We start from the raw sequence: 25560 nt of genomic DNA on the forward strand, positions 1-25560 counted from the left end.
TATAGACTTAAGGGAGTAGACTTAAGGCACATGATGGGCATACTAACTGGACATTGCCCAGTTGCTCTGGCGTCACATGCTCTTAACTTAGCTCGATTGGTGGTAGCAGAGAGAGAAAGTGCGGTTGTAGAAGGAAATGATAGAGCATAATTTGTATTGTCACGCAATCGTTGAAGCATGACTACAGCTCCAGCTATTAGAATTGATACAGCAATCAGATCTACAATCAGCAAGTGGCGTATGCCTTATAAAGTTGCTAGTTTTTTCAAAGAGCACGCACTTATTTCATATCATAGGCCCTAGTTTTTCAACAAAGTCTTTGGGCATATTTCTGGTAACACGATGGACTCATTCGGTCTGTGTGATTATATGAAAAAATCTTATCAAATGCAGAAATAAATGTACACAGGGTACAAAATATTAGTTTGGGACAACAGAAAAGTTGCTTATAAAATTTAAAATTTTCCTGAATTAAAAAAAAAATAAAGATGTTGTTGTTTGTTTTGTGTGCTTAATAGTATTACAACGCTGCGCAATAATACATATAAATAATTAAGGTTCTATTCTGAGCTAATTTTGCTTTGAATTATGGCTCCGGAAACATAGAGAATTGCTTAGTCATAAAAGGGCCGGTGCCAGGCCCATTTTTAAGATTTGAAATTTTTCCTATTTATTGCTATAAATCCACTTGAGAAATGAAATACCATTAGTATAAAGCTCTTTATTGCAAAGATATAGCTTATTTTATTCGTCTACAACCCTTTTAAAAACCTTTTATATAAAAGTGGGCGTGGTCCTTAATTGATTACGTTAATTTTTCTTCATAGCATTCCCTATAGTAAAGGAAACATCTCTGCAGAACTTTGTTACGATAGGTTTAACGATTTTTGATTTATGCTTAATAATATTTGTAAAATCGATTTTATCACAAGTGGGCGGTGCCACGCCCATACTAAACATTTTTTTTTTTTTTTAATTTTTACCAAGAGCCTCAATATGAGTCCACGCGTCAAATTCCGATTTTCTAGGTGTATTATTTACTAAATAATCAGGTTTTTTACAGCTGGGTATAAAAAAAAGTTATGATATAAAATTTTCTTAGAATGATTAAACAACACATTTGAGAAGTCATTGAAATGTCATAAACAAAAAAAATATTTATTAAATTAATTTAGTAAACAAAGTGTTTAAGTGAGTTATGCTCACTTAAATAGCAAATGATATTTGTGCCCTAATTTACTTTTGTCACCTAATCCCACCTGTGACTTGCGATCACTTCTCCGGTGACTTGCGTTCACTTCACTAGTTATGAATTGCGTTTATACAACCCTGGCTGTAGAGTAGATTGGAGTTGCCATCAAGTGCTTCCAGTCAACATTGTTGTAGTTGCCTTGCATCAATTTTTTCTCCCTATAAATACAAGTGCGATGCATTACCTTACTCTCCTTTTTTATGTGGAACACTAAACACATATAATCAACCAGTATCATCTACTTTTATCAAAATTTTCATCAAATATTCACCCATAACCGTAAGTTATATCTTTAAATATAAGATCATCCGAGGTAGCACTTGCGCTGCATTAGTCCCCTAACTCTATCTAACCCTTGCGTGGTCACCATCATATTCGCGTTATATTGGTTCTCTAATCCCACCTATCCCTTGCGTGTTCGCAAGACGGATTAAATCCCGAGTTCTATTCTTCAACTTAACTGACCAAGTTTCATTCAATCATATTTTCTTTCCATTGTGGAATTACCTATCTTTTAAATTATCATATTTGCTATTCGAAATATCAACCTTGTTAATTTTAAGTATTAATTTCAGTAAATGAATTGAATTGAATTAAAATCCATTTGCGTCAATGCGTTAAACACATAGCTTGGTAACTAAAAACTCAATCAACGCAGAGCTTCATACACAGTACATATCTAAATAAGAGCGTATTAAAAAAATAAAACTAAAAATCCTCCGGGTTTGTATACTCATCCTGTTAAAATCTTTAAAACAGTTTTTCTTTTTTAAATAATTTGTTAAAACAGCTTTCCTACTTCATATTTAATGTTTTTATGTTATAAGAAGTTACAACATTTTTACTCTCAGTTACAGTACGTTAATAAAATTTAAGATAAAACTACAAAACTGTATTTAAAAAATCAACTTTAAATTATTTTGATGATTTTTTGGGTGCCTTTTTAAAAATCTTTATAAGTTGGTCCAGGGGTTACACTTTGCAACATTTTTTAAGATACGCTCTAACGTATACAATTTTTACTCGATACACTTTTACCAAATACAAAGAGCATTGTAAAAACTTGTGCAATTAGCAGATAAAACAATTGTTTGGTATAGAAATAAAATAATAAACCAACATTGAATATTGCTATGCATTCAGTGGTAATTGAAAAACATGCAATTGAAGCTTGTAATTGCTTTAAAAATTGTTTTTATAATTTTAAGTAGCTGTTCAATAACATGCGCAACACAAATAGAAATAGAGTGGTGGTATTAATGACAACAACAAAATATTTTAAAACTTTTTATTATTAACAATGAGTTTTTTGAAAAAAAAAAAAAAAAAAACAAAAACTTCAATTTGTTTAATTAATTTTGCAAACAGATTATTTCGCCAGAATGTAAATTTTTATCGGGTTGTTGAATGAGAAATCATCTTTTTATAGATATTCATGTTGTGGCAAAGATAAGCAATTTCGACAAGAAGTTACCTAATTTCTCTGAGCATATGGACCAACTGATGCTACTTTTTCAATATCTAGGTGTAAACATTAGTATCAAGATGCACCTTATTCATAGCCATCTGTACGGTTTTGTTGAAATTTTAGGCGAACTTATTGAAGAGCAGGGCGAGCGTTATAAGCAGGTCCTCCACGCTATGCAAAAGCGATATCAAAGACACTGGCATACACATATAAAACCTCAAGCACCCAAGTTAATGCTCGTCAAAGAACTCATAATAGAAAATTTAACTCATTTTAATTGAACACATACAGAAATAACAGTCGCCGTAATGATTTGGTGCTTCACGCCATATCACAGTAGTATGGTACTTTGAATGGAGTCTTGTTTGTTTGTCCATAAGCGTAACGACTCCACACAACTTTTACATATGAAGGTTAGGTTAGGGTGAACTGCCCTGTTTGTTTTAACGACCAAACTGAAAAACCCTATCAACAACCAGGACCCATATTATAAAATAACTCCGTCCTCTTAGCAAATACTGGAAGCTTCCTAGGACATAAGCCACTTGCTGCTTCTAGATCTGACAGCTGCATTACTCCTAATATCTGTAGTCTTAGCCTGGCAAGCGCAGGGTATGAGCACAGAACGTGCTCGATCATTTCCTCCTCCAATCCGCATTTCTCCTGTAGAAATGAAAACGGCGACCTTGTAACTGATGTCCAGAGAGTGCTTAGATTATGGAGGGAACACTTCTCTGCTCTCCTAAATGGAGGCAGCAATTCACCGCGCACAGATGAAGAACCCGATCCCGCAATCGATGATGATGGAATATATGTCCCCCCGCCCGATTATGACGAAGTTAGAATAGCAATAACCAGATTGAAAAACAACAAGGCCGTGGGCGCTGATGGATTGCCTGCGGAGTTATTCAAGTTCGGCGGCGAGGAGTTGGTAAGGCGCATGCAGCAGCTTCTTAGCAAAATATGGGCGGACGAAAGCATGCCCGACGGTTGGAATCTAAGTGTTCTTTGCCCAGTCCACAAGAAGGGGGATACTGCAAAATGCACCAACTATCGTGGAATCAGCCTTCTTAATATCGCATATAAGGTCCTTTCAAGTGTATTGTGCGAAAGATTGAAGCCCACCGTGAACCGGCTGATTGGACCTTATCAGTGCGGCTTCAGACCTGGTAAATCTACCATCGACCAGATTTTCACAATGCGCCAAATCTTGGAAAAAACCCGTGAAAAGAGAATCGACACACATCACCTCTTCGTCGACTTTAAAGCCGCCTTCGACAGCACGAAAAGGAGCTGCCTATATGCCGCTATGTCTGAATTTGGTTTCCCCGCAAAACTTATACGGCTGTGCAAAATGACGTTGAGCAACACCATCAGCTCAGTCAGAATTGGGAAGAACCTCTCCGAGCCGTTCGAAACTAAACGAGGTTTCAGACAGGGTGACCCCCTATCGTGCGATTTCTTTAATTTGATGCTGGAGAAAATTATACTAGCTGCAGAACTTAACCGCACTGGAACAATATACTATAAAAGCGTGCAATTACTGGCATATGCTGATGACATTGATATCATCGGCCTAAACACCCGCGCTGTTAGTTCTGCTTACTCCAAGCTGGAAAAAGAAGCGGTAAAGATGGGTTTGATGGTGAATGAGGACAAAACGAAGTACCTGCTGTCATCGAGCAAAGAGTCAGCGCATATGCGCCTTGGCAACCACGCTACTGTTGGCAGCCATAATTTCGAAATAGTAAAAGACTTCGTTTATTTGGGAACCAGCATCAACACTAGCAACACCATCAGCACTGAAATCCAGCGAAGAATCAATCTTGCCAATAAATGCTACTTTGGACTAGGTAGGCAATTGAAAAGTAAAGTCCTCTCTCGGCGAACGAAAATCATACTCTACAAGTCACTTATCGTACCCGTCCTGCTATATGGGGCAGAAGCATGGACCATGACAACAGCAGATGAAGCGGCTTTGGGAGTGTTTGAGAGAAAAGTTCTTCGAAAGATTTATGGACCTCTACGCGTTGGCGATGGCGAGTACCGAAGAAGATTTAATGATGAGCTGTACGAGCTATACGCAGACATCAACATAGTCCAGCGAATTAAAACGCAGCGGCTGCGCTGGCTAGGCCATGTTATGCGAATGAAAGATGATGCTCCGGCCAAGAAAGTGTTTCTATCGGAACCCGCCTATGGAAGCAGAGGTAGAGGGCGGCCCCCACTCCGTTGGAAGGACCAGGTGGAAAACGATTTAAACTCCCTTGGTGTGACCAATTGGCGCCGGTTGGCGGAGCGAAGGAGCGACTGGCGCGCCTTGTTGGACAGCCATAACCGTTTAGACGGTTAAGCGCCAATTAAGTAAGTAAGTAACTGTGTTAGTCTAAGGTTGAAAGACCTACACATAATCTTCGACACTTTTCAGCCCCGCGCTTGAATCCACGCCTTTCCCACTTGGTCGATCATGTGCACCTCTCGCCTTCGCTTACTCTCGCCCAGTCTAATTGGGACGTCTACGGAGTAAGCTTCAAGGGATGCGCCCTTTTTAGATAGTTCGTCAGCTTTTCATTCCCATCTATTCTCATATGCTCTGGGACCCAATATAGGTGTATGCTTCTCCCTGTGCTGATTCTCTCCAGAGACTACTTACACTCTAACACGCATTTAGATGCTGTTCAGTGCGCTATTATTACCTTAATTGATGCTTGACTGTCAATATAAAAGTTAACACGCTTGCAGCTGAAAGTATTCTCCTCCGGGGTTTCTACTGTTTTGGTTACGGCTAATATTCCGCTTGGAAAACGCTACAGAACTCCCGCAGCTTGTAGGATCTGTTTATTTCCGGATCAGCACAGCATACCACATACCGTACTCCTTCCACTACTTTGGAACCATCGGTGTACACATGTATCGCCTCGTCTGCCATTTGAGTACCCTTGCGCCAACCGTGCACCTCTATTGTGGCCTTACGATCTCCCTCGAAGCTGAGGTAGGGAATCAGGTAGTCTGTTCTTCTTGTGATTCATGACGCTATACTACTCTGGCCGTATGGTCGGCGCTCAAGCTGTCCCGAGGCACCGAGCCTGGTTGCAGTTGTTAACGCTATGTTCTCTGCTACAAAGTCTACAGGTGGAATGTGTAGAATGACATACAGTGCAGCCGTCGTGGTTGTTTTCAGGCCTCCCGTAATGCTAAGCATTGATAGGCTGCACAACCCCTCTAATTTTTTTAGGTAGATTGTTTTTTGTGTGGCTCTCCACCAAACAAGAACTCCATAGTATAGAATAGGGCTTCCAATCGCCGTAAAAAACCAATAAGAAAGAGAGGGCGATAAGCCCCACGTACACCACATCCTTTTTTTAATAAATTTCATAAGCTCTTCAAAGAATCTGGTAGCGCACAGTACAAGCAACTATACTTAAGGTATGCCAAAGGGTTTAATTGCCTCGACAAATTTTTATATAAGCAATATATTCATAATTTGAAATGAATACTAAATCGAACCCAAAATCATTTTGGAATTTCATTAGCTCCAAGCGCACATCTTCGCCAATTCCCGTTTCTGTTTCTTACCGAGGTAAGAATTCCACATCGTTTTTCGACAATGCTAATCATTTTGCTGAATTTCTTAAGGCGAATTTCATGATTGATGAATCACTGATGGCAAGGCTGATATGTTCAATAATATACATACCGTCTTATCTCAACTTGTGCTCATTAGTTCTCGATATTGATGACATTACTTTGGATATTAAGGCTATCAAAAATTCAAAGCAATGCGATTATCAACAATTTCCATCTTTCTTTTTAAAGCAATGTGCGGTATCTGTTGCAGAATTTCTAATGCATTTATTTAATTTATCACTAAAATCTGGAATTTTTTTGGATGAATAGAAAATTTCGTACATTCAACCAATTCATAAGAGTGGCAATAAAAATGGAGTTTCAAATTATCGTCCAATTTCTAGAATTCCTTTTATATCTAAATTGTTTGAGTAAATTGTTATGGTTAAAATATCATTCATGGTTAATCGTTATCTAAGTTCTTGTCAACATGGTTTTGCTCCAGGACGTTCCACAGTGTCCAATCTCACTGTATTTTCTAATTATTTCATTTCATCATTCACGGATGTTGACAGTTGATTGTAATTATGCTGATTTAGCCAAAACTTTTGACAGAGTATCGCACTGTGTACTATTGGGTAAGCTAGAAAGGTGGGGATTTAATTCCTCATTTATACAATGGATAAGTTCATACTTATCCAATAGAGTCAATTTCGTTGTTATTGACGGCATGGAGTCAGCTCCTTATGTGGCTACATCGGGCATACCTCAGGGAAGCATATTTGGTCCACTCTTTTTCATTATGTTTTTCAATGACAAAAGTGCTTGTTTTAAGCAATGTCGTCATTTTATGTATGCTGATGATTTAAAAATCTTTTTGAAAATTAAAAATGACTCTGATGTTTCCATACTTTAAACTGAACCCGATGAGTTTAATGCTTGGTACTGTAGAGATAAGCTCGCGCTCATTGTCAATAAATGTTATAGCGTTACGTATTCTAAGTTAAGAAATACATTGACTTCGACTTATCTCGCTTCTGATACAGCTCTAGTTAGGGTAAGTAAAATAAGTGATTTAGGTGTTGTGTTTGATTCATCATTCACATTTACCGCACATCTAAATTTCATAATTCCCAAAGCTTACGCCTTATTGGCATTTATTAAAAGAAATGGCTCCGAATTTAAGGACCCATATACAAAGAAGCTGTTGTATAATGCGTTCGTTAAGTCTAAGCTTGAATATGCTTCCATCGTATGGAGTTCTCACTATGAGGTTCATAATATGGGGATTGAACGTGTCCAGAAAACTTTTATGAAGTACTGTTTATCTGATATAAAATTCGAACATCTCCTTATTCTTCAAGGTGTAAGTTAATTAACTTCTGATCTATATGGCAGATACTGTGCCTCCTGCAACGCGGCGAGGCTCAACGCTATCGAACCATGGAGGGATTGCAGGTTTGGTCACACCCGGATCCTGAAGCAAGTCCCTGAAACCTTCTTGAAATTGGACCATACAACATCGCCCCCTTGCTGGGACAACAAATTTTCCACAAGAATCCCAGAGAGGAACGAGTGGGCAAACGGCGTAGAGCCGGGATCACACGAAATCTCCGTTTTTACAGATGGCTCTAAACTAAACAACAGAGTCGGCAGCGGGATATTCTCGGAGAAGCTCAATCTAAGCGAGAGCTTTCGCCTACCTGATCACTGCAGTGTTTTTCAGGCTGAACTCATAGCTATCTGGGAAGCAGCCCGCTATCTGGCTAACCTACAGGTAACCAAATCTATTTCAATTTTCTCTGACAGCCAAGCTGCCATAAAATCCCTGCAATGCAGTAACACCTCGTCACTAGTGGCATTGAAGTGCAGAGAAACCCTCAACAAACTAGCTGAAAATTGCAACCTAAGCATAATATGGGTTCCTGGCCACTGTGACATCTCAGGAAACTGCGCTGCGGATGAGCTAGCTAGGGAAGGCACCAACTTGCAAACAACAACCTCCGCTGATTGGGCCAGCCCTCCTCTTGCAAATACCACCTGCGATCTCTTTTCACGGATCAGGCAAACGCCAGATGGGCGAGGGAACCTACATGTAGTATATCCAAGCAAATCTGGCCTAAGCTGGATGAAAAGAGATCGCGATCGGTGATATTATTAAACCGTATCTCTATAAGCCTTTTTAAAGTTTTTTTAAAGTTAAACTATTTTTAAAGTTTTTTTTCAATTAAAAAAAAAAAAATCGGCCCACTCCGGGATTAGTGGGGATGATTGCAGAATTGATTGGTTTTTTATGAGAAAAAAAAAGAGCGAAATTCGAAAAATTTCGAAAAACTGAAATATTACAAAAAAAAAAACTTTCAAAATTTTTTTGTATTTTTTCCGAAAAGTACATTTAAAAACAAACTTTTAAAATCCCAAACGGTCAATTTTTGAAAAAGTTATAGCTTTTTGAAAACAAAAACGGAGTTTTTTTTTAAATTCATAAATTTGTTTGAGTTGGATGAAAAAATTCTGAAAAACGTCTTTCGTAAGCTAGAAAAGGAAGAAAAACTTTCAGCCAATTCTAAAGGGGTCGGGTTCATAATTGGCCGAAATGGGATGGAATACCCCATATGTATATGACCAACGAACCGGTCTTCATGATTCCAAATATATGTGTTTCAATTTGAAACTTAAGAAGCATACACTTGCAGTTAATAAAAAAAAAAAAACAAAATTGGGCGGTGGCCTGGTCTTGAACCGAAGTACCATGCATTCCAGCAGTTTTTTCTATCTACGAAGCTATCACATCAGTGTAAAAGAGATTTTCAAAGTACCATATTTATACAGCAAAGTGATTCGAAAAAGAACCTATTACTTGCATCATTTTTGAAAAATGAAGTTTTTTTAGCATACTAGTGATCTCCCGCTACTAAATATGCGTGGAACTTTGACATTATAACTGTTTACCCTTATTTTTGGGTCGAAAACCACTTACATATAATCAGTACTGCAAATTACAAAGCAATTTTCGAAGCTAGTTTCTAATGGGAAAGTACCATACATTTTTCCATGCATAATATCACGGAAAACTCTTCACGTCTACGTTAAATAGGATAATTGCTTTGGACTCCACAGTTTATGATAACTTTTGCTTCTATAAAAACATTTTGAAGTAATATCCATTCAAGATGTGCTCCACTATGTAATTTTTTTTTTCTTTTTTTCTATATTCATTTTTCCCGAAGTACTATAATTTATGCTACCGTTACCTTGCAACCGATGTTCTGGGAGTACTTAGATTATGACGAGAACACTTCTCTGCTCTCCTAAATGGATACAAGAATATACCACACAATCATGATGAAACCGATCCCGCAATCGATGTTGATGAAACAAAAGTCGAAATGATGAAATTATGACGAAATTAGAATTGCAATAACCAGATTTAGACACAACAAAGCTGCAGACACTGATGGATTCCCTGTGGAGCTATTCAAATACGGTGGCGTGAGGTTGGTAAGGAGCATGCATCAGCTTCTTAGCCAAAAATGGTCGGATGAGTGCATGCCACACATATCCCCTCTTCGCCGATTTCAAGGCCGAAATTGACAGCACGAAAAATAGTTGCCTAAATGCCGCGGCTGTGCAAAATGGCGTTGAGCAATACCACCAGCTAAGACAGAATATAAAAGACCACTCTTAGTCTTTCGAAACTAAACGAGGTTTCAGGCAGGGCAAGTCCCAATCGTGCTATGTTTATTATTTTATGCTGGAGAAAATATTCGACCTTAACACCTATGGAACAATATTCTATAAAAGCGTGCACTTACTGGTGTATTCTGACGAGATGAACATCATCGGCCTGAGCACCTGCGTCTGCTAATTCCAAACTAAAAAAAGAAGCGGAAAAGATGGGTTTGAAGGTGAATGAGGACAAAACGATGTCCCTGCTTTCATAGAGCAAAAGATCAGCGCATTTGCGTCTTGGCAGCCACGCCACTGCTGACGGCTACAGTTACGAGATAGAAGAATATATATTTTATATGGGGAACTTAACATAGCTAACAATATCAGCATTTACATCCAGCGAAGAGTTATTCTTCCAATAAATGCTTCCTTGGACAAGGAAGCCAAATGAAGAGCAAAGTCGTTACTCGGTAAAAGAAAATAATGCTCTGCAAGTCACCTAGTCCAGCCATGAGACGTCAACATAGGGCAGCAAATTAAAAGGCAGCGGCTTCGCAAGCTAGGTCGTGTTGTGCGTATGAAATATGATGATCTGTCAAAAAACGTACTTCACAATCCTTTGGTGGGACTAATTGATGCTAATTAACCAAGTGGAGAAGCGAATGACGCGCCTTTTTGAGCTACCATAATCGTTTAAAGCGTTAAACGCCAATTAAATAAGAGTAAGTGGCGGACTGGAAAAAAGTAGTCACTGGCACAAGCACGAGTTGTTGTTACGCTTACGCTAAAGGAATAAATAAGTTGCTGCACTGAAGCAATACCCTTTTATTGACTTTCTAGTAGAAGTACTAACTAATAATTCTACATGGGATCTTAACTCTGGCGGATTTCGAGCAAATTCTTCGACTTCTTAAACTTTTGAGTTGCAATGCACCCTTAGAAACTGTGCCCTACTTATGATTATCTTTTGAACTTGTCTAGGGTCTTCATGGACCGACCAGTTCAACCTAACATAACCTATCTTTTGACCTAGATTTTATTAACCCAAAATCTAACACGGCTAGTTTTGAAGCCAGAAGTGTCTGCAAGTTTCTAGTTTTAGTTTTTTAAACTTTTAGGTTTTGTTTTAACTTTGGCTTATTGTTCCGTTAGGTTTACAATCTAAACCGAAACGGGTGTAAAAAGGTTTTCCAATTACGTACAAAAGCTGTTTGAAAACTGCTCAAATCAATTTCTTAATGATTTAAAATGTAGGCTCAAAATTTCAACCGTCGTTTTTAACTCTGACGTGATCAAATGTAAAATTATGTGTATGTGTAGTTTAGACATTAACGCTTTCTCCCAAAAGTTCAAAAATTAGCTTGTTTTTTTTGTTAATTTTCAAATTTATGCATACATAAATATCTGCGTACGTATATATATATATATATATATATGTGTGTAGGTAAATATGCATGCAGTAATGCGTTCAGTGTAATTATGCCTCGATATGCTAAATTTGCTGTTGTTGCTGTAGTCGAATCTGACTCTTTGATATTACCTGCAGCTTTTTTCCACTTAACACTTCCAAACAAAATTTAATTAACTGCAGTTTGTATATATGTACATATATTTATGCACATAAATTTTTGATGTTGTTAAGTTGTTGTTGCAACTGCACAATTTGATGTATTTACACTCACACACAGGTGTGCCTATTTAGGTGGCCAAAGTGTGTTTGAGAATTTTTCCATTAAATGAATTTAAATTTAATAAATTGTACACTAATTGAGTCGGTTTAATAAATTGATGGTGATTTTTGAAATAAATTTTTTTCATAATTTCCTAAATTTTCGCTTTTTTTGCATGGTTTTTAGTTAAAAACCGCACTATGTATTATATTTTGTAAATTATTTATAATTGACATGGAATTTGTTAGCAGTTTTGATTTTTATATATATTTATTTTTTTATATTGCATAAATATATATTTAGATAAATATTTAATTCCCAATGTTTATTTGTGTTGCTTATTTTGGTTACTAATTTACCACAAACACTTTTATATTTGTTTAGCTAACAGTTTAAATTTGTTGTTGTAGCAATTTATTTAGTTAAATTAATTTTAACTTTATTCTTTTTATTTTTATTTGAATCAAATATTTTCATTTTTTATCAAAATTCACTTTCATCTTTTAATGCCATGCACTTTAACATTTTTTGTATGTATTTGTGTATTAACTCATTCACTTAAACAATTAATTAAAGCTTTTACCATTTTTCTCATTGTTTATGTACACTTAATATTATTCACTAAAAGCTAGCTTAAAGGTTATTTATTTTTTATTTTTATTTAAACTTGATTTTTGTTGTTGTTGCTTAATTTAATGCACTTAATTTGTAGCATATTTTTTTCTCTTTTCATTACGTTGTATCAGGGGAGTAAAATGTATTCAGGCAATTTTTATAAAAAATTTTAGTTAATATAAAGGTAAACTTTCTCTTATTGGCATAAATTTCAGGTTAGTATATAAATTTTTTTCTTTAGTATTTTTTGCTGTGAAGATCTGAAAGCAAATATGGACATGTGACGAGTTCAAAACAAAAACGCAATAAGTTATTCCTAACAAGTTCTTAGATGAATGAGAAAGAGTGTCCAGTCTTATATGAAAACATATTTGCAAATGACACTTTTTAGAGTTCGTGATATTCATTTAATCGAACAGTACCTGCGCGACCGAGCTTTGCTCGGCAACATTTCGTTGTGCTGGCAACGTTTCTTTTTTTTAATTTCGAATAGGTGGCAACCTTAAATGGCAACCCTACTCAAAAATGTCCCTATTGTAATACGGAGTGAAATACCTTTCGTTTGATACCCATACCTGCATATCTCATACAATTTTCTTTTCATTTCGAATAGGTGGCAACCCTAAACGGCAACCCTACTCAAAAATGTCCCTATTGTAAGGAGTGAAACACCTTTCCTTTGATACCCATATCGACATATCTCATGAAATTTTTTCTTATTTCGAATATGTGGCAACCTTAAATGGCAACCCTACTCAAAAATGTCCCTATTGCAATGCAGAGTGCAATACCTTTCGTTTGATACCCATATCGGCATATCTCATGCATTTTTTTTTCAATTTCGAATAGGCGGCAACCTTGTGAAACATTCTGAGTGGCAACACCTAGGCAGAAAGTCTTAGCAGGTGGTACATTATCTCTGTGCCAAATTTCATTTAAATCGGTTGAGCCGTTCCCGAGATCGTTCGGCTATACAATTCATTTAAAGTTATAAGATTCGAATTATTCGAATGCTCTAATATTCGATTTTCCGAATTCGACAAGTAAAACACGAATTATAGTGCATCGTCGATTACTCGAATAATTGCTCGTTGCTGATTATGCGAATAGTCACTACTAAATGTAGAAATATAAATAGGTAAACCTTAAGCATAAAAACTCTAATATTTTTCGTTTTAAACCAATGTTTGTATTTCCTACACCAGAGCAGCTGTAGCAATGAAAAATATGCTCTGCTACTGGTACGGCTCTGAATATAAACGAATTATAGAGTAGAGGCATTGCATAAAAAGTGATAGTAATGGCTCGGGCCGTACAAGAGCTACGTTGTGTTTTAGAGCGCGAAAATAGCAAAAAAATAACTACGAACGTTAGGATAGTTTCTTCCGTAGTTATTTCGATCACTTTTAGAAGGTTTTTGGGAATCTTTCGTGGTCATTTCGGGATTTAGGAGTCCCATCCAGCTGGTTGTAAGGAATGTCGGGATCATTTGGCGACTATTTTGTGACTCTCCTCGGGCCATTTCAATGACAATATGTGGTTTTTTCTTATGATCTTTAATTCCATTTAGGGATCATTTGGGGACCATTTTGTGGTTTTTCCGGGGTAATTTCGAAGCAAATTTGTGATCACATCCTCATTATATTGGGAAATATGTCAGGATTCTTCCGAGGCTATTTTGATATAACTTCGGTGTGATATCGTTATAGTTTTGTGAACTATTCCAGTATATTCCGTAAATATTTCGGGAAAAGTTGTGATCATTACATAATATTCTTGAAAACCATTTTAGAGTATCCACAGGGACTTTTTCATGGTAATTTATTCGCTCCCCCACCATGATTTCGCGATGGTTTTGAAGACTATTTTGGGGCTTTTATGATCTTGGGGGGTAATTTTATGGTTAATCCAGGGTCATTTGTGCTTCACATTATACAGCAGCTGCTTTGTCAAACGGCTTTAAGATTACATCCATACTACTTATGACATTATAGCAGTTAGACAAGAGCACACACAGGCCAAAAATCACATTAGGACAACAAGAAAATAAAACAGATAAATGTTTGTAATTATAGCGTTTTGGTTTGGAAGTTGCTGGATTTTTAGCCCTTTTGCTGTGAAGAGAATTGGCTTTTTATAGATTAAATGGTGTGGAGTCATTACCTCAACGACCCTGCAAGTAATAGTTGGGTTATGTATACTATTTTTATCATATTAGTACTCCAATTTTAAGTATATGGTTAAGCTTCGGTTGTAATTTTTTGGATTTTTGGAAGAACTCTCATCCCCATGGAGTAGTCGGTAGTGAATACCGAGCATAAGTAGGTGGCCCTTGCGTAGGATATCGCAATGTAAATTGTACCAATGGTTTTATTATTATTTTTTTTTTTTGTATTGGGATCAGTTGTGGAGTACTCGCATACTCCATAAATACTCCTTAAGTATTTCTGTAAATCGTTCCTTAGTAGTATATCAGTACTTCACAAACTATACCCATTCAAATAAACATAACAAAATTTTCAACTCATAAAATTTAAAAGTTGTATGAAATTATTATGAAAAGTATTTTTTTTTTGGAATATTCCAAAATGGCTAAATTTGCTGTTTTTATTTCTGATAAAGACTACAGAGAATTTCGAAAGTAAAGTTAAATCCCATCCATAACTCAAAAAACTGAAAGGTGCACTTACTGCGTTTTGGTTTGGAACTCCTTATATACATATATAGTATGTTGTATAATGTATCATATACAGTTGCGCGCGAAGAAATGGCAGTGGAAATTTGTAGCCAATGCAATCAGTTCTATTATATTTTTCTTGCTTTCGGTAATTTGCGTATTAAGTATCATTATTTGGGTAACTGAAACTCAGAAAACAAGTTTCACAAACTTTCCCGAAAATTTTCGAAAATTGGTGTAGGCTGCATGAAAATTTCGAATTTTTTATTTAAAGTTTCCAGTAAATTTTGGATGTACATCTTTATAGGCTAAGTTTTAATCTATAAAAATTAAAGTTAAAAGTATATCGAAATTTTTATGTAGACGTTGGTGGCTGTCAACTGTGTCATCAAATTTTCCACTTTAACTTCACTTAGCGCTTTTACACTTTTAACCTTACTAGAAATATTAGTATTCATAAATTTAGAGCACGAAGTGTGAAAACCTTTTTTCTAAGTAGCGGGGGAAGGGGGGTTAATTACAAGTCAATTACAAGTGGCCTTAGTCAAATAGAAACCGAGTTAGGACGATGTTTGAAAATAGTTTATGAAGAAGGGGAGGAACTTGAGCCTCTTTTTACATTTACAAAATTGTATGACCCCGATAAACATGCGGCAAAATATACAAAATGTTTTATTTTGATTTCGATAAAGGTTCCGCAGGCGGGGAGAAGGAGGAATGGAAGCGCGTCAATGCTGAATGCTTTAAGATCTGTTCCGTACGATCCATATAAGAGATACGATTGGCCTAGACAATAGTAGACATACATAGAATAACCTCAATTCTTGAAAACAAGCAGAGAGCTTTACTGAAAAGTTTAAAAAATGTGTATATCTCTATCCATATATCATTTTAACTCAACATCACGGATTATAATCAATATTGGGTAGCTCACTTAATTCGCGCTTAACTGTTATGGCCGCTTAACAGCCTTCTTCGTTGAACTAACTGGCGGTAATTGGCCACACCAAGGGAATTTAAATCCAGCTAGTCCTTTCAGCATAGTGGGGGATGCCCTCTTCCTGTGATTCCATAAGCGGGTTCTTATAAGATTACTTTTTTACCGGATCATCATCTTTCACTCGACAATATGAAAAAGCCTTCGTAACCGCTGCATTTTAATTCGCTGTACTATGTTGGTGGCTGGTTGACACTGCATACAGGTAGCTCCTTTTTGGCTGTCGAAAGTGACTTTAAAGTCGAGCAAGGGGTGATGTGTGTCAATTCTTTTTTCATAGTTTTTTCTCAGATTTGGCGCACTGGTCAATGGTAGCTTTAATGGGTCTGAAGCTTTAACTGTAAGGCCCGACCATCTGATTTACAGTGGACTTCAATCTTTCGAACAATGCGATAGGTAGGACCTTATGCACGATACTATGTGGGCTGATTCTGCGATAGATGCAAATAAGCTGATGCATGCGCCTTATCAACTCTTCGCCATTGCAAGAAATCCATCATAGCCCTCGGCTTTTGCTTTTCTTTAAATCTGTTTCTCAGTATTTTGACCGTCACAGTCTATTGGGGAAATATTTATAACATCATCGTAGATGGTGCGCTTGGTTTCCTCATAGAGAAATATAATATAAGCAACCCCTGGACATCGGTTACTAGGTCGCAGTTTTCGTTTAAACTTAGGGTTGATCCAAGCTAAAAACCTTCTGTCTCCCGCCGGATTTTTCGGGTGTTATACTTGATAGCTGGCAGCTCGCGCCCCTCGCACTAATGCCTTTCGCATGCATACACACGGTCTACTTGGCGCGTTTGATTTTAACGTAGCCCTGTAGAAAGCATCTTTTTTTCGGCTGCTACGTGGCATTCTTCATTGTAAAAGTCTTTTTTGTGGTCGCTGGTAATGAATTTTTTCCTCCCGCTGCTCTCGTAATCCCTTCTTAAGGAGCAGGCGTGAGAGACGAGTTGCTAAATCATTGGCAGTATGTTACGATTACAGTCTCTTTACGCCTAGCTTTCCTTATATTTTTTGTTCCTTTTTTTAAACCACACAGAACCCCGCTCTTATTTTGGATGCAACAACATGGTGATCCGAGTATATTCTATGTCCCCGAATCGTGCGTAGATCTTTAACACTGGAGGCATACCGTCCTTCTATCACAACGTTGCCGGTTCTATGAAATTTATTTCGACTATGAGACAGCTATGTTGCTTGATGTATATCTTTATTCTTGAATATGAAAGTGGCTATGATCATGTTTCGAGTACTAGCGAAGCCGATCAGCCTCAGCCAATTAGTGGAGATTGTGTTCTGGAGGCTGAGATCTCCAATCGTGGGACCAAACATACCTCCTTTGCCCACCCTGACTTTAAAGTCTCCAAGCACAACTTTTGTATTATGACGGGGACAGCGCTCATATATGTGATCTAGCCCGTTCTTCTCCTCCATCGAAGCATGCACCTAGATTAATGAGATTTTAAAAAAAATTTGATTTCATTCGGATAGCGGCGAGACGTTCGTTCACAGGCGTGAATGTCAGTACTTTGCAGAAAAGTCTCTCTCCCACCACAAATTAAATACCGCAGTTGCGCTTATTTGCATGGCCACTCTAATAAATGTGTCAATTTTTAATTCTATTTTTGCCTAGCTCATCACATTTCTTGGTTGGTGGTGAAGTCGCCTTTCGCTTTCTCGCATAAGGGTAAAGGGAATTTCAGGTACATGTTTTTACATCATAAGCCTTTAAATTTTTGCCAAGGTCGTCATCGTCAAAGTCTTTTTCTTAATCATAAGCTTGTTTGGTGCTTTTATTGGAGTCTGTTTTGACGTAGTGTGTTCCAAGCGAAGCGCACAAAATGTTTATATAGCGAGCCGCTTATATCAAGCTAGACGCCCGCTGCAGTCGCACTTTATGGTGATCAGACCCTGCTGATGTTGGGGCTTCCTTAAAACGATTATGACGGCGTGGCCTCTCTAGGATTTAGCTTTCTCACAAAAGCTCACCACGTAATGGATTTTTAGTGGCCACCAATACGGTATGTTTCGCCGCAAGCGACCGGAAGTGGTGAGCTAATTGGACCGCATGCAAGAGAGTCACCCTGACAATTTCTTGGTGAATGGCGTTCAGAAGCTTTCTCGACTTACGTGGACTTTTACACACAGCTCCACCCTTCGATCAAATTTGCCACTCAAGATCAATACATTTTAAGTTGAAAAAGTTAAAAATAATAAAAATTGGTACTATTCCATTTAGTCTTTCTGACGTAGTTCAGTTACAAAAACAAACCTCTGGACATCCGGTCAAACATCTTCCATCCAAACTTTCGCTATTAATATATTAAAAGCTTATATCTAACTGGAATTAACGCTTTTTTTCAGCTCGCTATCATATTTGTGTTGTTCTTTTTTTCCCATTATACATAGCACAAAACAAAGAGGTATTCAGCTGTTTATAGGCTGAAGAACAAAGTTGTCAAATTTACCCGCTTTTTCAAAACTGTATTTTTTATCTTGTATACTTAAAATTTTTAAGTTACTTCTTGTAAACAAATAGTTTTCTCTTTTTAAATTTTGAACGAAAATCGACACTGATGATGGCACAACGCCGAAACCGGTTTGTCTCAAAACCAAATTTGACAAGGGATGACGGAAAATCGTTCCAATATACATCAAAGTTTGAATTCTCTGCATGTGTGCTTATTTATTTACATAATTTTATACGAAACTTTTTTTGTTTTCTCATGTACACTATAACTGTGCATTGTTTTTGTGCCTGAAAGAAAAAAAATAAATTTTTTTTATTGAAAAAAAAAATATTTAGTTAAAAACACTATTAAATTTTGTTTACTCGGAAAACGAATAACAGCTCGTATCTGCGTTTCTGCATAATTTTGTTGAATTTTATAAACAAAAATTTGATTTAATAGTGATAGTAAATGACTAACGAAAAAAATCGGATTGTATTAACAATAAAGACACACCCCGAAGGCTTTGGGCAGTGTTGGTGATTCTGATGCTCCTTTGCCGTATATTGATCCGGTACGTTCCGGTCACAAGTACCATTAAGGTACTAGCCCGAACACTTCGAGAACAATTTATGTGACGACATTAAACCAACTCGACTGTCCTGGGGACCACCTGCATAACACTGTCACTTTGCGCCTGACCTTTCCGTTTTCACTGCATTTTTTTGTTTTTTGTTTTTTTTCGTTTTATAGATCTAAGTACCCTTTCGGACTTTTGTTTTAATATATCTAACCAATTATGTGTCAGAGAATAAATAATGTGTAAGCTAAAAGTTCATAGGTTCACTGTGACTTGACAATTATGTTTGGCTAATGCTCGCTTTGAAAGAAGTACTTACAGTCTGACATGTTCTTTTTCCAGACTGACTACAAAGACTGAAAAGTTATTGATACGATATTAAAAAGTTGTCGATATGTTATCAAAAAGTTATTGATTTACTTTGAAAAGCTATCGATTTGTTATGGAAGTTTTACCAATTTTATATCGGCGTGTTATAGAAAAGTTATAGAAAAGCTTTTGTCAAAAAATTTTCAATTTTTTATAGAAAAGTTATAGACATCCTATAGAAAACATATGGAATCATTTTCTTAAACAAAAAAGTGCTGAAGATGCCTTCAGATTGAAGTCGAAATATCGAAAATAAGAATAAGTGACAAATATATATGTAATAATAATTAGCAATAATTATTGTTTAAAGTTGTTCATTGATTAAATATTCAATGTTCGATGAATTCTATAAATTACAATTAATAGTTTGGTAGTGAAAATTAGATAATTAACTTGGATTTGAAAATATTCAACTTAATAGTTCAACTTAAATGACACGACTTGTACTACTTAACGACCGACGATTCTATCTTCGACTTTCAACTTCAACGAATGGATAACGACTTGACTTTTTGATTTAAATGACACCAATAACTCGAGTGCATGGCTATTATCCGAGTATTGCAGGACTGCCACCCTTTTACATATATTTTATATAAAAATCATTTGGTGATTTTATTTTATATCCTTTATCTGGCATAGAGCTTGATAATTTGTTCAATACAAAAAAGTCATCGAAATGTTTGCAAACTCAACGTTTTTTGAAAGAAGAAGACTTCTACTTAAATATGCCAGCCTATCATTTTGGTGAAAGAAAACATCTGCAAAGCTACATAACCTCAAATATGGGCAAAAACGGTGTTTTTTGCACTTCTAGGTTAGGTTATCTCGAAAACCAGAGCAGTTGGAGCAATTTTGAAGCCAGATTTCGCTCCATCGCTTCAAAATCCTTCTAAAATATATAGTCCGGTTTTTGGGTCTGAGATGTCGGCCTGTGCAATTTTGATATTGATAACTAACCGATTAAAAACCAATAACTTGTTGATAATTTATATTACTCCAGATTTTAAATGTCTTGTTTTTAGACAATCGTAGCGTATTTAAAATGAAAACAGTTCTGAATCAACGAGGAAAAAAATATTCCCTAAAGCAATTTCGCAACTATTAAAAAATCACCCCAAAATGTTTCCAAAAAATATTCCAGAAAAAGATACTGAATTTATACGAAATAGGTTCAAAATAAGTGCGGCAATAGAAGACCGAAGCGGCCATAAAAATAATGCGGAGGTAGACCCCTAATATTCCCAAAAAAATCTTCAGAAAATTTCAAAAAAGTCCTGAAAAAGTGTATGAGCTTATTCCGGGTTGATTTGTAATGTGACCGAAATGATTCCATCAATACTAGATTGAAATAGCTATAAAAAATTTTTGAATTGGCCTCAAAAATAGTCTGAAAATAATCTTGAGATAATTTTCAAAACAACCACGATACAAATAATCTCAAAATGATATAAAAATAGACACTGAGTTATCACAAATTATTCCGTAACACTAATGAAATGATGTTCAAAACATTTATAAAAATAATACCGAAGTGATGTCCGAATTTCGCAAAACTTACAAAATTATCCCAATTATCAAAAAAAAAAAAGAAAAAAAAATATATTCAAAATAGCTCCGAAAAATGCTCGAGTTTATCGAAATTGTTTCAGAATGTAACTCAAGTAGCTATAAATTGGTCCACAAAACCTTCCAAAATTGATACTGAGATCATACCTAAAATAATTGTAAAGCAATTTCAAAAAAAGTTCAGAAATAGTCCCAAAAATAGTCTAAAATGAACCTAAAATAATTCCTGAATATTTTTAATGTGATTCGGAAATGTTCCTGCTACTATCCCAAACCAGTTTCAATAATAGTCGCGATTTGATCAATTAAACACTCAAAATACTATTTCGAAATAGTCTCGAAAATAGTGCCCAAAAATTCTGAAAAGTTATTATGAGATAATCCTGAAAATACTTCTGAAATTATCACAAAATGGCCCCTTATTTTCTCGAAACGGTTCCAAAGTGAACTTAAAATCTTTAACCGAAAATATTTCTATGGTTAACCGTTTAATGCAATATATGTATGAGAATAGTAAAAACAAATTTAAATACGATAAGTATACTCTTGAAAGCCAATGTAAATTAAGTAAGCGATAACTACTTAAATCCGTTGTCACCACACTTAACACCAATTACACCATGACTTAGTTGCTAGCAACGTCTTAAATGCTCAACTTTCGGAATAAGCAGAATATATTTAAGTACATCACACATACATACAAACTAATTCAAATTCACTATCACTTACAATCCACATCATCATTTATGTAACGCCCTAAAGTATTTGCAAAGAAAATTAAATCAAGAAAAACGCTCGAAGCAATAACATGAAAAGACCAGTAGCAATAAGTGACAAATTAAAGCGCACACACACAAATGAACGATGATGGATAGATGGTGGGTGGAGCTGCAGCAGGCCATCTTAGATGCTATGCCCTATGTAATATTACAAATAAGTAAATAATGAGGGGATGGGAAATTATACCGAAATGGGTCGAAAGCTGCAAATGAATAAACAAATAGATTTAACAAGAGACTGGCAACAGAAATTAAGTAGGGGAAAAGAAATGCCAAAGTTGTTGAGTATTTTAGTTAGGAAAAATATTCAAAGAAAAAAATAAATTATCTCAGATATAGCTTTCATTAAGGACAATAACATTTTATTGCCGAAAATGGAAATTAGAGTATTATATGATCAGATGGTGACAGTGAAATGGTCATTGTCATTAACATTTACTATGGTAACCGCTATTGGATACAAAAAATAAAACTCACAGAATTATTCGAGGTCTGCCAGAGGGCTGTGTTTCTATTTAGATTGATCTTAAAATCAAAGAATTTATTTTGGATTTAAGAATCCCCAATTTTTAAATTGTGCTATATTTCAAAGAAATAATGAACGAGGAGTTAGCGAAGCACCTTAGGAGGATTAAAATAATAGGTCGGTATTTTGTTGAAAAATATTCGCAAATAAATTGAGAGGTGAAAAATGTGACCCGCTCTCCAAAGTGCTTTATGGTATGATTCGCAAAGCTCACGTAAAGCTAGAGAAGTATGCTCTTAAAAACTAACGTATACTTATTTGAATGAAGTGCGACTTAGCTGGTATTTTGGTGCATATTAGGCGTTAATTAGTTGCGAGAAGGAAAATTGCGTTACTCTTTTTTAAGTGCCTTTTTGGGCGCTTCGTGAACTAAGCGAGGCACCTTCGTAAAAAGTGACACCCGTAATCGATCGAAATGTGGTGCGTATTAGCCGCTAAATAGGTGCGTGAAGGAAAATTGTTTTACTCTATTTTAAGTGCATTTTTGTTGGTGCTTTGCGAACTAAACGAGGCACCCTGGTAAAAAGTGAAACCCTTAATCGATCGAAATGCGACTTTGCTGGTATTTTGGTGCGTATTAGCCGCTAATTATGTGCGTGAAGGAAAATTTTTTTACTCTATTTTAAGTGCATTGTTGTTGGTTGCTTCGTGAACTAAACGAGACACCCTCGTAAAAATTAACACCCGTAATCGATCGAAATATGACTTTGCTCGTATTGTGGTGCGTATTAGTCGCTAATTGGGTGCGTGAAGGAAAATTATTTTACTCTATTTTAAGTGCATTTTTGTTGGTGCTTCGCGAACTAAACGAGGCACCCTGGTAAAAAGTGACACCCTTAATCGATCGAAATGCGACTATGTTCGTCCTTTGTTGCGTATTAGCCGCTATTAGGTGCGTGAAGGAAATTTTTTTTACTCCATTTTAAGTGCATTGTTGTTGGTTGCTTCGTGAACTAAACGAGACACCCTCGTAAAAAGTGACACCCTTAATCGATCGAAATGCGACTTTGCTGGTATTTTGGTGCGTATTAGGCACTAATTAGTTGGGAGAAGGAAAGCTGTGTTAATCTTTTTTAAGTGCCTTTTTTGGGCGCTTCGTGAACTAAGCGAGGCACCCTCGTAAAAAGTGACACCCGTAATCAATGGAAATGCGACTTTGCTAGTATTTTGGTTCGTATTTGGCGCTAATTAGGTGCGAGAAGGAAAATTGTGTTAATCTATTTTAAGTGCCTTTTTTGGGTGATTCGTGAACTAAGCGAAGCATCCCCGTAAAAAGTGACACCCGTAATCAATCGAAATGCGACTTTGCTCGTATTGTGTTGCGTATTAGACGCTAATTAAGGCGCGAGAAGGAAAATTGCTTTACTATCTTTTAAGTGCCTTTTTTGGGTGCTTCGTGAACTTAGCGAAGCACCAACATTCCTGACCCTGACGTCAGTCACCCATTGAAATACGACTAAGATGACTTTTTATTGCGTATTAGTCGCTAATAAGATGTTGTGAGAAGGCAAATGGCACACTCTTTTAAATGCTTTTTCTTTTGAGTGATTCGCTAAAGAGACTTACATAGAAGGGGCCCAGCTTAAATGTTCTGATGGAATCTCATAATTGTGCAGTTAATCTACAATTTGCAAATAAAAAAAATGTTTTGATATTTAATGGATTCTTAACTAACGTAATAACCTTTGTTATCACTATAAAATTCTAATTAACTTGTCCCTCCAGGAAATATCATAACTATAGGAATCGACATGGACCGCTCCTCTAAAATAGGGAACTTCTTAAAATAGTAATTTATCCCAAGAAGAAAGATAAAAAAAATGTTGGGATTTCTGGAGTGAGTTATAACAAAAAACATATTTTCTCTAAAATCCGTTGTATTTGTAATAAGTACATGCTATAGTCTCCCGATCAGTTCGGTTCCGACAAATCAAGATATCTCATAAATTGGGGGACTAATTTGCATTCGAAGACAGACGGACATGGTTAAATCAATTGAGATTTTCATCGTGATCTTTTCGGTATACTTAGTGCTGGGTCTAACTCTTCCTCTTTAAGAACTAACAATTTGGAATGTATGCCAAACTGAATATACCATTCCATTTTCGTGAATTGAATAACAAATTGTACAGCAACAAGAGGTGGCTTTGTTTGATTCTGTTTGTCAACAAATGGAGCATCTTAGGGGTTGTGGTACAAATTGCATTCCCAGAAAAAGAGGCACAAAAAAAATTGAAAAAATCCGTAATGATTATTCGTTATCTTTGAATCTGCAAAGCCTAGCAAAAAGTGTGGTATGCATAGTTTATAGCTTTTAAAAGCTTCAAACCGTTTTGAAATTGCTCAATTCGTTCTTGATATATATGTGATTAAGTGGACCCAATTTTTTTTTTTTTTTTTTTTTGAAAACACCGTTATTCGTAAATATCTCAAAAACTTTATCATAGATTTAAAAATAACCTTGATTTTCGGAATCAGGGGTGATTTTACATAGGAATTTCATAATGGCGTCTCTGATGCCGAAAAAAAATTGGAATTTGTGATCCAGTGTTTTAACCTAACTAAATTGATCGATTAATTCTTGTTTTGACTTATCGGAAATAAACTTTTATCAAGAAAGCAGTTTTATGATTAACCAAATTGATTGTTAATCGCATTTTTGATTAGTCGCATTTCAAATAAGTTTTTTAATGAAACTTTACTACCTCCTCTGCTTTATCTCTCCTATTTCGGTTATCACTTAGGAGTTTCGAATACTCAAGTGATCTACCAAATAAAAAATGTATTATTTAACTTACGCGACTAATCAGTTAATTCTTATTTTTGCTAATCGAATATAAAGGGAACTCAGTTCTCTGATTATTCTAAATGATTAGTTAATCCCGTTCTTGCTTAATTGCACATTAAATAATTATATTAATCAAATTACTCCACTTCATCTGTTTACCTAATCGCTTTCGGCTTAACGTCAGAGTTTTGATTATTCAAGTGATCTTTTTAACGAATAGTTCATTATTTAACTTACTAGACTAATCAAATGAAGTCATATCATTAGCTAAAACTCAAAACTTTTTCGGCACTCAACATATCTTGCATAACAGAAAATAAATAGTTTTTGTCGTTTCAGCTCCAAGCGCATACTTAAAAGCTTAATTGTAAAAAAATTAAAAAATAGCATAGCACAGCTTTTAAGTGATGCAAATGCTCAACGAGTACCAACTTAATAACAATACTATTAAGAAAAGCGACAGTTAAAAACAAGTAAGGAAGACTAAGTTCGGGTGTAACCGAACATTACATACTCAGTTGAGAGCTGTGGAGACAAAATAAGGGAAAATCACAATGTTGTAAAAAGAGCCTAGG

The 25560-nt window shown here is 36.0% G+C and overlaps 1 protein-coding gene across 1 annotated transcript in view; it reads right to left on the reverse strand.

The window, feature by feature from the left end:
• The window catches only part of SLO2 (slowpoke 2), a 743624-nt gene that overhangs the window by 442245 nt on the left and 275819 nt on the right, over positions 1–25560 (reverse strand). Inside the window, exons 2-3 of the mRNA XM_067776215.1 lie at positions 18197–18682; positions 11500–12504 (exon numbers count right to left, since the gene is read on the reverse strand). The gene's annotated coding sequence lies outside the window, so the exon portion shown is untranslated. The remainder of the gene's footprint in view (positions 1–11499; positions 12505–18196; positions 18683–25560) is intronic.

Source organism: Eurosta solidaginis, chromosome 3 (assembly GCF_040869045.1).
Source record: "Eurosta solidaginis isolate ZX-2024a chromosome 3, ASM4086904v1, whole genome shotgun sequence".
NCBI classification, from domain to species: Eukaryota; Metazoa; Arthropoda; class Insecta; order Diptera; family Tephritidae; genus Eurosta; species Eurosta solidaginis.